This window comes from Eschscholzia californica, unplaced genomic scaffold (genome assembly GCF_041429995.1).
Source record: "Eschscholzia californica isolate CP2 unplaced genomic scaffold, dmEscCali1.0.p SCAF_6, whole genome shotgun sequence".
Classification (NCBI taxonomy): domain Eukaryota; kingdom Viridiplantae; phylum Streptophyta; class Magnoliopsida; order Ranunculales; family Papaveraceae; genus Eschscholzia; species Eschscholzia californica.
In genome coordinates, this window is record NW_028238483.1 from 931,139 (window position 1) to 945,016 (window position 13,878).

The following is a 13,878-nucleotide window of genomic DNA, read 5'->3' on the forward strand; positions in this document are numbered from 1 at the left end:
GATTGAAAATTGGAGTGGATTTGGTTGGTTTATATAGGAGTTGAATGGATGCATAGTGTCTGTTGGGTTAAAAGACATATCTGTTCGGAATTAGGGACCAAACAGGAAGTATAACTGATTGTTGAAGTCGGTTATAATCTGGGACGTCGGATCTGGGTGAAAATCTCGGGTGGAACGCCCACCGTCAGATCAATACCGAAATGTGCCCACAGATTTGGATGCGCGTGGTATTCGCTCAAACGACCCCTGATCTAACTTGTCCCGTTTGACGTTTCAGACCCTGACTTAACCGTTTTTTCACCCAAACTTCAAACTCGAATTTCTCATTCATCCGGAATCGGATTCGAGTAATTCTTTGCTCTAAATTTAAGAGCTCGACGAGACGAACGCAATGGCGCGTTCGTTTTCTGAATTTGACGAGTCGGGTCGAGCCAAAATTGGCTCCGATTCCAACAATCCCCCACATGAATGAAAATTCGAGGTTTACTATATACAAACATACTATACTGACATACTGACACTAAAAGAGCTCATATGCGGAACTTCGCTGCATCGGAAGAAGGTAGTCTTTCGACTTTGAACCTTTCCTAGTGAATAACTACAAGGTCTACAAGGACGGCAGTGAACTTATCGTCTTGAACTGAGTCCTGGAAATTGTAAACCTGAATAGCTATCACACAGCTAATCCCTTACCGACTTAGGTTCTCGGTTGTGTTCATTTCGGCCCTGAACATTCCCGAATTCATGTGTGCTTTAGAGAAGTCGGCCTAGACGACCTTCCCACGGAACCGGCATCAATTCACACACATATAGGTTATCCGTAATAAGGTATCCTGCTATACCTCACGTTAGAATCAAGTTCTAAGTTTTCGGATTCATTAAAAGCTTAATGCTTAGCCTCTCAATGCAGGCAACACTGTTATCATCCTAGGAATGGGTAAGAGATAGAAATCTCTTACAGTGTTACTGTCGAGTCAGGATATAGCTTCAGTTGCCCTTTGAACCTAGATCGTGGGATCTCCAGTCATCTAGGTAGGGTTTCACCATGCCTTTACTCATTTACTTTAGGCGTTTTTGCCACATTCCCCTTGATGATGCAATTTCAACTCTCTTGTTCACCCTTGTTCTTTACGGATCCGCCAGGTAACGTAGGATTGAGCATAATTAATTTATGCATTCCTTGAGAGCAATTGCTTTACGGTGCTAGTCTATTTATTTTGAATTCTCTAGACTTACCGTATTAGTGCCTACGCAACAACTACTTAGGTTTATTGCGTGCACTGGCTTCAATCACAAACAAATATTCTCCAGGAAGTTCACCTACTTCCTTTGCTTTCTCCAAAACAATGTATCCATCAAGGCCTTTAGGATTACATTATTGATCCAGCTATGCACGTCTGCCTCTGAGGATTTTGTGATATCGTAGCCCTTAGTGGTTTGTCATATCCACTGTTTTGTATCTGAGATTCGAGTGTTGTCCACATATCTTCGTTTTCTTTTATGATATGTACAACCAATTAATATGAGTCTGCTCAGATACCTAAGAACTATTTGTTACTATGATAACTCTTTCTTGAATTTGTTCAAATTCAAGTATTTATGCTTATCGTGGTTTTTGAGTGGTTATTCTACCATTCTCTGTCTAACCTTGCACTTTAGATTATCAATCATGAGTAATGATTCAATCTGGAAAAACATCGAATCATATCTTCTTAAACACTTTCTTATTCCTAACTAGTATTGTCTGTTCTTTTGAACAGATGATTCACGGTTGAATCTCGTTACTTAGTTTAGGATTAGGAAGAGAAGTTCTTTCCATTTGTGTTTTTCCCAGATTTGTTGAGTGAATTTGGACATTCACGTCATCACTTATATTCACACACTTGATTTCCGACTCTTGTCACAACTTAGTGAATATAACTATAGTTCTTAACTCAATTAAACCTTATTGACCAACATTCTTATTGGTTAAATCTGGTTTCCGAGGTACTCTATAATTTCCCTCTTTTCACGTCCGTATGATGTTGTATCGTCAGGAGAATATAGAGACTTTTATGCCATTTATAATTGGCATTTTGGTTCCTTTTGGTTCCCCCCACATTTCAAGAGTATTTTCTCTTATTCGTCAATTTGGGTGGAATTTTATAGTATTCCATATAGGGTACTGTTCAGATATGTAACAATATCTGCCCCCACAGTTCTAGGGTAACCATTGGATTCTCCTCTTTAACAAAACTATTTTCGTACACAATTTCTTTAGTGTAGTGTCTTTAGTTTTGTTCTATAACATGATGATTTATGATCATTAAAACCTTGAGATATAATACAAGGCGAGTTTCTCGTTTAACTCTTTCTTAAGTTATATGTCTTAATCATATATACTCGTTTGATAGACTATGATCATCAAAGTTATCATTCATTATTTTGTCCTTTATCGTCTCTAGATTTCGTTCATACTCTTGAATTGAAAATCTTACCAAGACCCTTGAATTTACTATTCGAGTCACGTCTAGACCGAATGATGTAATATTCAACTTTACGTCTTATCAACCTTAATTCTCTTGTCTATCCAAGAAGATTAGGTTGCCATGAGGATTTATAAGGACTATTCTGTAATGATACAAAACTAGGGACCTCCTTACAAAGACTTTAAGGATTTATTTATAATAACTCCTGATCTTGAGATCTTTCAGCCAAGGTCCTTCCATTTAACATATCTGAGGATTCCTTGTAATTCTTAGACAGGCCTAAGGACCTTCTAGAGAATTATTTACCGCCTGAATATGTTATACGAAATAACTTACTTTCTCGAAGACAAGTTTAATTTCAGAATTTTGCATTCTTCGTCAAGTTTGTATTCGAGAGTGTTTCACGGAATTTTTCATTATCTCAGACCGATGATTTCTTTCGAACAGTTTATCGTCTCGTAGCTATTTGTATAACGAGAACATTCTGTCATCGACCTTGTCTAACCGTTTAGGTTTTGACATTTGTCTTGACATACTTTTCCGCTAACTTATGCGGTTGTCATCTTCGATTTGTCATCGAATTGAATCTTTAGGATCATGTATTCATCATTGATCGCTCTATGTATTCTCGATATACGGTTTCACACCCAGTATTTATGTCGATACTTGGTGGTCAAGGTGTCGCTTAGTTTTTCGATGTCTCTGTTATCGAGAAGATATTTTAAGAGTCATCAACTAAGTCAACATTTGTGGTCACCATGGGTTGAACCTTATTTCTGTTCTTGGCTAGTAGTAGAATTTTAGTGAAATACTTCACACAATTCATCGAGATTAGATTGATCATCGATTTTTAATCTCCACTGATCGAGTTTTATCCCTTCTAATGTTCTGTGCTTCCATTATACCAAAAGAGTCGCCGTTTGATGAACTATGCCATTCTTGGCGTATATCTCGGCGAAGGGAGATTCATACTCTCCATCTCAGTCGTTTCTCAAAGCCTCAATCTTTTTACAAAGTTGAGTTTCTACTTTGATTTTATAAAGCTCGATCTTTTCGATTGCTTTATCCTTACGTGTTAGTAAGTAACAGAACCAAGTGGAGTCATCGATAAAGGTAATGAATTGCCTTTTCCACCTTATGTTTGAACCGTTCTTAGGTTATAGGGTTCATTGTGAATTAAGTCTAAAGACTTTGAACAACGTTTTAGTCATTTTTGACTATACACATGTTTGACATGTACGTCTTGAGTAAATTTCGAGTTTCGGAATTTAACTCTAAGCTCATTAATGTCTTTAATGACTTATTATTCACATGTCCTAATCTTTCGTGACAAATATTGGAGGACTCAATAATATACGCATAATTATTAATTTTATTAATAATAGGTGCCTTCGGCATTACATGGGTAACATTTAATTGAAATAACCCCCCACATAAGTGGCCCTTTCCAATATACATCATTTTCTTAAATATGATAACGATATCTGACAGAAAGATTAGTCTGAACCCGTTCTCACTTAAAAGAGAACCAGAAATAAAGTTCTTTTGATTGTCTGGAGCATGGAGTACATCGGTCAAAGTCACCTCTATTTCGGAAGTGAATTTTAACACGATCTTTCCCCTTCCTTTGACTTGGGTGGTCGAGCCGTTTACCTTGAATAAGGTTTCTCCTTCGGCTACCTCTGTATAGGAAGAGAATAGGCTTTTGTCACTACAAACGTGATGATTTGTCTTAGAATCGACCCACCATCTCTGGTTGTTAACCAGGTTATCTTCATGTGCCTCTGCACAGAGGTTCATTTTATGAAGTAGATCAAACGCCTTTTCGAACTCAGTAATCATTAGACGGTGATTCCGATTTTCGGTGTCTTTTGCTAATAAAGCTTGGTTATCGGCTTTTTCCCTTTGACTGTCATATGTGGAGTGACAATCTTTGGCTAGGTGGCCTCGCTTTCTACATTTGTAGCATTCGATAGGCCTTTGCCTTTTCCTCGACTTGCCTCGCTTCTGCTTCAGAGCGAAGTCAGTTCCCTTGAACATCTCTGGGTTTTCCACGTATGTGGTGTTAGGCTGAAGAACCCGTAGGGTGGTTCTTGTTCGTGCCATTTCCTTTTCTGAAACACACAGAAAGTAAGCCAAATTAATATCTTATAACCAGAGAAATAATCGCTATTTAAAATGTCTTAAGATTGTTGTTCTCTGGTTATTAATCGATAAGTCGATTTCTCTCTGTCTTGGCTTGATTCGGACAGAGTTTCCTTTCTCTAACTTTATAGAGAGATAAACTATTAAAGAATAAAGATAAGTCAATATTCCTTCTTTCGGGCTAACCGAGATAGGTGTTTAATGTAGTCGAGGCAAGAATAAATTCTCTTTCCTTAAGACATTTTACACCCCCGTAACAGTACCAAACGTTAGGGTGAATGCCTTCGGGATACAACGACTAACCTTTCAGAATTTTAAGATGGTACTTCTATATTCTGAAAGCGGGCGAACCTTTGTCAGTATTATGAGCTCTTTGACTGATGCGGATGATCTTCTAGATGCTTTGGAAATTCAGATTTCACTCGAGACTTCTTTCTTCCTTTTCCAGATATTCTAGTCTATCCAGAACCTCTAGAAAATACTTCTTTAATTAGATATTCTAGGCTAACCAGAACCTCTAATTGTTAGAAGGGAAGAGAAGAAGAGAATGAATTGAATTGATGTTCTAGACGACCTATGAAGAACTTCTTTCTTCCTTTTCTAGATATTCTAGTCTATCCAGAACCTCTAGAAAATACTTCTTTAATTAGATATTCTAGGCTAACCAGAACCTCTAATTGTTAGAAGGGAAGAGAAGAAGAGAAGAGAATGAATTGATTGAAAATTGGAGTGGATTTGGTTGGTTTATATAGGAGTTGAATGGATGCATAGTGTCTGTTGGGTTAAAAGACATATCTGTTCGGAATTAGGGACCAAACAGGAAGTATAACTGATTGTTGAAGTCGGTTATAATCTGGGACGTCGGATCTGGGTGAAAATCTCGGGTGGAACGCCCACCGTCAGATCAATACCGAAATGTGCCCACAGATTTGGATGCGCGTGGTATTCGCTCAAACGACCCCTGATCTAACTTGTCCCGTTTGACGTTTCAGACCCTGACTTAACCGTTTTTTCACCCAAACTTCAAACTCGAATTTCTCATTCATCCGGAATCGGATTCGAGTAATTCTTTGCTCTAAATTTAAGAGCTCGACGAGACGAACGCAATGGCGCGTTCGTTTTCTGAATTTGACGAGTCGGGTCGAGCCAAAATTGGCTCCGATTCCAACAATTCATTGGTCGTTGATTCATGAGGATGGTCCATCTTTCCAAAATATGGAACAGAATCCACAACTAGCATCCTAAGCTCCTGGAATGGGAAACTTAAATACATGAAAATAGGCCATCTAAACCTATTTATTTACAAAAACTGCCATCAACTTAACTCAATTCTCTCTTTCCCACACGTTCTCTCATTGGGAGTCGTAAGTGACTTTTTTTTTTTTTTTTGTTGAGATGAGTCGTAAGTGACTTTGTGATTGAAAAATGATAAATTCCCCTTAACCACACTCCCTACACTACCGTCCTTGATGACGTGTCCAAGACAAAACTAACGGACCTTCACTATCTAACCGAGCATCTCCAATGCGACACTCTAACAAACACTCTAAAAGTCCTAGTTGTCAAGGACCAATAGAGATTCTCTTTCCTAAATGTCAATATAGAGACACTCTAATTTTTGTTGGTCTCCAATGGAGATCTCTAAAGTGTCTATACTTAATACACAAGTCCTTCTTTAATTCAATAGATAAAAAGTAGTTGAAAAGCAAGATTTTCTATTGGTTGAAATTTAAAAGTAACACTTAGAGAGTCTCAAGTAGACACTCTCATTTTAGAGTTTCTCTCTCTAGACACTCTCATTTTAGAGTTTCTCTCTCTAGACACTCTATAATAAATGTGTCCACCTTAGAGGTGGGATTTTGGCCCAGAAACCCGGAACCTGCCCACGACCGTCCGAGTCCGAAGGGTTCGTGATCGTTCGATGCCCGAATCGGTCCGTACCCGCCCGACCGAAAGATCTTAAGCGGACGGACGCGGGCATTGGTCTTTACCCGGTGGTCCGACCGAGTCCGCCCGCTTATATCGTCCGCCCGACCGAACCCGTCCACACCCGTCCGTTTATCCTACCCGTTATACCCGCCCGCCTATATGATTGATTTTAAGCTTTTAGATTTGTAGAGTTAGCTACAACCATTAGATTTCAAGAGTAAAAATAAATAACCCTAGAAATCACTTTTCTTAATTTTGTCTTTGTCGTTCTACTTCTCTAGTCTCTATCTCCTCCAAAATCTCATCAGTATCTCATCAATAACCCGAGAATCCATAATAAACCGGTCGTAATCCATGAGAAGAAGCATAGACACCGATCATAATCCATAAGAAATCTCAATGCTTATCTTGCAATTTTGAATTCATTTACTTTTTAGAATTGTAAAGTGGGAATTTTAGAAAGTTGTATTTAGCGACTAAACATTTTAAATTTCGAATAAAAGTTTCTTTATTTGTTCGTGAGTGACCGGTGTCCGCCCGACCGATATCCGGTTTGCCCGACTATCAAAACGGTCACGGACGGGCACTTTGTTGGAGAAAAATCCGAAATGTCCGCCCATTTTGTCCGGATGTCCGAGTGGACACTTAGGACTTGTGTCCGTTCCGCCCGGACCGGTTGAGTTAGTGTCCGTTTCCCGCCCGTCCGGACCGATTCCCACCCCTAGTCCACCTCATATTAGAGTGTCTAATAAAGTGTTCCATTGGAGATGATTTTTTAACAAAAACTCCAAAAAGTCTATGTGGCACTCTAAGTGTTAGAGGTTGAGTGTCCCATTGGAGATGCTCTTAGCGTTTGGTAAATGGTAAAAAAGGGAAACTGTTCAATTCCTATCCTTTGTTTTAGATCGTGGCTGTCCATTAAATGTTGACAAAATCCAACCGTTCATCTTACCAAATAGGTTATAAATCCCAACTTGCATCCACTTTTCATCTCTATCACTTTCTTCCAAATGCGGTTCTACTCTCTCACTTACCAAAATACTCCATCTTTAATCTTCTACCAAATCTTTAATCTAATCTTCTTCTCCATCTCTAATCCTCTCTTCCACTATTTAATCTTCTCCTCCATTCTTCAATCTTCTTCGCCGTCTTTTATAGTAATTCAAACAATGTTTCTTTGTTTGTATCTCTCTAATTCTAATTTCTGTAATTGGTAGATAATTAATTTTAGTTTGCAGAGTCATCCACATATCATATGACAATTTATCCAATTAGTGAACATAATATTTGAATTGTTTTTGGAATAATGAGTTGAATTGGGCAAAAATTCATTCTTATGATGGTAAATATAGTTCCACTGCCTCTCTCTAGCTATAATAGATTTCCATTACTAGTTATGAACATATGATCATGGAATTAGACTTCTTGATTCTTGATCATTCACTACTTAACTCTAAAGTATCAACCTAATTCACAACCAATTCAATATATAGTTCCACTGCCTCTCTCTAGCTATAATGGATTTCCATTACTATTTTTTTTTTGTTGAAAAGGATTTCCATTACTAGGTTATGAAACTTGGTTGCAATGAAAATTTTGAAGGGAGATTTTATAGGGCCCCCTCATTTTTGTTAAAAGGCCTACCCTCAGTGATAATTTAGCAAGTAAAATGGTTCATGGGGAGGCCTTTTAACAAAATTGGGGAGGCCTTATAAAATTTCCCAAATTTGAAAGAACTGGAGAAGAAAGGAGTGTATTTTGTGTGTTTTTTTTTTTTTGTTGAAAGAGTGTATTTTGTGTTAGAAGCAAGATAGAAATAATCACGTTCAACCAAACAGAAAGAAGGATTTTTTAGGGAGAGAACCAAAAAAAGGGGGGTAAATAAGCTTTTCCCCCAGCCCAAAACAGAAATAAGAAGCAGGTCCAATTTGTAAGTTTCTTGGTGGGCCCGAGATGACAAGTACAATAAAGAATGTGTCTTTTTATCTTACTACCTGTAATACCCTTTTCTCTTTATTTTCATTACATTCTCTCTCTCTCTAAAAACATTCCAGAGATATCTTCTTTCTCTCTTCAAGAAATTTCAAAAGCTATCTTCTTTCTCTCTCTAAGAAATTTCTTAAACAAATTTAGTGAAGAAATATTGGAACGGTTTAGGGTTTTGGAGAAGTCAGATTCAGTTTGATTTCTTAAACAAATTTGGTGAAAGTTTAATGGTGAAGAAATATTTTAGAAAAACCAGATCTTGAATTATTTTGAATGGTTTAGGGTTTTGGGAAGTCAGATTCGGTGAAGAAATATTGGTGAAAGTTTAATGGTGAAGAAATTGGAATGGTTTGATTTCTTGAACAAATTTGGTGAAACTTTAATGGTGAAGAAATATTTTGCAAAAACCAGATCTGGAAATATTTTGGAATGGTTTAGGATTTTGGATAAGTCAAATTCAGTTTCAAATTACTTGGGAAGAAATCTTTTGTTGGGTTCAGGAAGCAACAAATCTGGTTTTTTTTATTTAAGCGGGTTGTTGGAGATTTTTTATTTAACAGAAATTCATAATGGTGAAGAAATCAGATCTGAAGTTATCCTTAACTTGATCTGCTTTTATTGTTTTCGAGGAATTTCATTACCAAGTTTTCGAGGAAATGTAATGTACATTCCTCAGTTCCCAGTACATTTTATCGTTCCCAATCAGTTCCCACGTTTCCTTGTTATGTGGAAGTTTACTGTACATGTTTAGTTTCTTTCGTCTTATATTTCTATCTTTTTTCCAATTTTGTGAATGTTGCAACGTGAAAGTTTCCTTCGAATATTGTTGAATGAAAAATCTAGTACGAAAGATTGTTGAATGAAAAATCTAGTACGAAAATCGTAAATATCTAATACTTTTATAGAGAAAAAAATATCTTGATCTGTTTTACGGAAGGAAAGTTTAGAAAGAGAACGTATAAAAGTCTTGGGTGGCGTCTAAATTTGATAGTACATTATAACAACCAGATTTACGTGCGTTTTTAGATTTTTGTTTACCGAAACTTCATTAAAAAATCTTTATAAAATCTGGAAAGTAGTTAAGATTAGAGAGAGAAGATATGCTTACAAAAGAAAAATATGGAAAGAGAAAAATCTGGAAAAGAAATATGAAAAAGGAATAAAATTTTAGATAGAGCTAAAATAGGAAAAATCTGGACAGAAATTTCAAATTAGAAAAGAAAGAATAATATTTGAGAGAAGAAACGCATACCACATTCTATTATATACTGTACATAACATAATGTACAGTACGTAAAACAATTCCTGGTATATAAGACTATTCCCAGTACAAAAAGTGTCTAGTACACAACCAAATGACTAGTACATAAAACAATTCCGGGTACACAAGAAAATTCCCAGTACAAAAGTGTCTGGTACATAACTAAATGGCTAGTGCATAGAATAATTCCCGGTACACAAGAAAATTTTCAGTACAAAAGTGTCTAGTACATAACCAAATAGCCAGCACATAAAACAATTTTCGGTACAAAAGTGTCTAGTACATAACAAAATGGCCAGTACATAAAACAATTCCCGATACACAAGAAAATTCTCAGTACAAAAGTGTCTAGCACATAACTAAATGGCTAGTACATAAAACAATCCACGGTACACAAGAAAATACCCAGTACAAAAGTGTCTAGTACATAACCAAATGGCTAGTACATAAAACAATTCCCGGTACACAAGAAAATTCTCGGGACAAAAGTGTCTAGACATAACCAAACAAGTGTCTAGCACATAACCAAATAGTTAATAAATAAAATAATTTCCGGTACACAAGAAAATTCCCAATGCAAAAGTGTATAGTACAATGGCTAGTACATAAAACAATTCCCAGTACACAAGAAAATACTCAGTACAAAGGTGTAGCACATAACCAAATGGCTAGTACATAAAATAATTCCCGGTTCATAAGAAAATTCCAAGTACAAATCTGTCTCGTACATAACCAAATGGCTAGTACATAAAATAATTTCTGATACACAAGGAAATTTCTGGTACAAAAGAAAATTCTCCGTATTAAAGTGTCCAGTACACAAAAAAATGTACAGTACAATACCTATTGTTTTAAAAAAATGTACAATACAGAAAATCTAAACAAATGTCCAAAATATAAGGAGAAAAATTATAAAGAGGGAAATAAAATCTCGATACAAATCTCAAACTTGAAAATGAAATTCATCTAAAAAAATTTTAAGATTTACCAAAAAACTAGGGGGAAGAGAGATAAATTTACCGTAAATATATGAAAGAAATTAGGGGGAGAGATGAATCTAGAGATATAATTTTGGAGAGATAAAGTAGTTATAGAAAGAGAGAAATTAAATAATTAGAGAGAAATTAAATAATTTAGAAGAAGTTTAGAAGAAATAATTTAGGAGAAATTTAGGAGAAAAAAATATGGAAAGATAAAGTAGTTATAGATAATTTAGGAGAGAGAAATAAAATAACTAGAGAGAGAAACTGTTTGAGAGAAATAAGGAGGAGAGAGAATTAAAGTTGAGAAGAGATAAGGGAAAGAAATGACACATGTCACGTTTGAATTAAAAGAACGTGAGAGAGTACGGAATTGGGTGAATGGCATTCTTGTAATTTCATGAAAAGTGAGGCCTTAAGTGACACAAAAAACTCCCTCCTGACACGCTGGACCTGCTCCCTATTTTCTCTCTGCAGTGGAGCGGGTCCCCATTTCGTCCAAGGGATTGGGCCTTTTGCCCAACCCCTCCAGAAAGAATGACTTAATTAAAACCATTATAAAGTCCCAGCACTTACCTAGGGGTGGGAAAAAGATCTGGAAGACCGCTATCCGACCCGTTCGACCGAGATAAAAAGTGTCCACGGACACCCGATGGTCATAACGGTCAGTGTCCGACCGGCCCGAAAGAATTGACGGACGGTCACGGTCAAAATTCTATGTCGAAGGACCGACCGCTAACCGACCGGTACGAGTGACCGAATAGGTTGACCGACTAAACTGTCCTCATTTTTAGAAGTTGACCGTTGAAGTTTATAGACATATGAATATATGATGATCGTTGGCTATAGTCATATAGTCCTCTGGAAGACCAAACATTAGTGCATGGCTTAATTATATCTTGTCAAATGATGATCGACTGTTTTTTTTTCTTTTTTATATTTACTTTTGATTTCTTGGCTAAACATCTTCATTTGTAAGTAATTTTGTTTGTGGTAATAAAAATAAAGTTCTGAATTAAGTACATTTATTGGAAAGTCCGGACCGAGACCGTCCGGTGTCCGACTGGACCGGTAAAATAAACGGTCTTGGACGGTCAATGGACAAAGAATTCTTGAGAGTGACCGTCCGAGTCCGCCCGAGTAAATAGGTGGTCACCAAAAGTTTATGTCCGAGTCGACCGGTTCGATGAAGTTAGAGTCCGGTACCGACCGGTCCGGACCGATTCCCACCCCTACACTTACCCAATCTTTCCTCCCGTTAGCACCGTTAACTATCCCATATATTTTATTTCCGTTAACTTAAAGCGTTACACAACTCACACTACTCAAGACAAAAGGCATTTTTTTAGCACACCTCACAAAAGACGGTAGGGTAGGGAGTGAACAAGGCGGGGAGCCTATCACAGTTGTTTGTGATTTTGGTCACGTGTTTAAAGTTCATTGACAACATTATCTTGATAAATTAAATTGTAGAATATGCTCATAACATCCATTAACTATTTTGATAGTAGTCTCTAAAGCCGTACAAACGGCTCTAAAGACTATAATTCATCCTTTTAGTATCGAATATATAATTTTATATATTCGATCTTTGTTGTGCATTTTTAGAATTTTCGAGTAGGTGTACCACCAACTGAGATTTGGGATATATGCAACTTCTTTAGTATCTTATAAACATAATTGCATAAAAGTGAATTCTCTAGATAATGTAGTATTTTTATTTGTGGGATGCTAGTGATCCCCAATGAGTTAGCTTCAAGAGTATGATTTCTATATGTATTATGAGGTTTTTCTTTTTTTGTTGAAAATACGTATTATGAGGTTTAAGTAGAGGAGATGTGATGAGATTCATTTTTCATAAATAGTCGGTTAAAATTACTTAGAGATACTAGATTAGTCTTGAGTTTTAGTTTGCCCTCAACATAAATCCTGGATTCGCCACTGCTAACAGAGTCGCCCATGAATTGGCAGTTTTGGTCTTGAATGAGCATTTATATAGAGAATGAAAATTCACTAATATTCCGTCATGAATTATTTGTTCTGTAACCTCATATTATTAATAGAATTATACTTCCTGTTTCAAGAAAATAAATAAATAATATATAATTGTTTCTTCATGTGTCATTTCCCATGAGTCAACTAAAATATAAGAAAGGAAAAAACGTCATTATCTGCCGTGAATTTCTACCCTAACAGACAACCTTTTGGACGGATAAGGGCTAATAAAATATCATTCTTGGTTAAAGAAATCTCTAAAATAATGAAAAAAAAACTCTGTAAATTTAAGAGAAAATAAAATCTTAGAATTATATATAAAAAATACTTATTATTTTGCAAAATAGAAAGAAAAAGGTTTGCATTTGGAACTTTCAAAAAGGTTATGTTTTCAATCAAAAGCAAATATCGGGCTCAGGCTTGTACATTACTTAAAAAAAAATTAGGCCGTTATTGGTCGAAACGATTATACATCTAAATGACTGACACTGACCTTCACTAATTTATATGATTGATTAAGCATTGTTGATTGACTTGATATGAAATGGGCGAAAAATATTATATGGCCATCTATTTTACCATGTTTGTTCGTCTTTGTTTTGTTGTTTATTTTAATAGTTAAATGGCTATCTGTAGCTTATATGCATATTAGGTATGATTCATGCTTATATATTTAAAAGGGTGAAATGTTTTCTTCGTTACCTTACAACCAATCCCATATATAAAAATGGTAAAATAGACAAAAACACGAAGTATCCTACACAAAAGAAAAATAAAAGATTGTCAAATACGCACCGAACTTGAGAAATATGTGTACAAAAAGAAGAAAAGGATTGAAGAATTCATGGAGGAAGCTTAGAACTCATTTTTATGTAGGATCATTTGAAGTTGCTCAAAGAATTCTCAAGATCTTATAAGCATTCCAAAGCCACTCTAAATACCCTACCATATCATTGTTTTTTTTTTATTAACTACAATATCATTGTTGATACTACTTTCTTAATGTTCTACTTTCACATGGAAATTTTTGTTCATATTCATATAAATATCACTTATTTTTTGAGTCTTTTTTAAGCTTTTATTACCGGAATGTTGTTAACAATCGGTTGCCCAA

The 13,878-nt window shown here is 36.0% G+C and overlaps 1 long non-coding RNA gene across 1 annotated transcript; it reads right to left on the reverse strand.

The window, feature by feature from the left end:
• Positions 1-3,822: 3,822 nt before the first annotated feature.
• LOC147530702 (uncharacterized) lies at positions 3,823-5,726 on the reverse strand. Its single transcript, XR_015228219.1, has 2 exons — positions 4,965-5,726; positions 3,823-4,582 (listed from the first exon to the last, which is right to left on the reverse strand). It is a non-coding gene; the product is annotated as an uncharacterized LOC147530702 (long non-coding RNA).
• Positions 5,727-13,878: the final 8,152 nt, after the last annotated feature.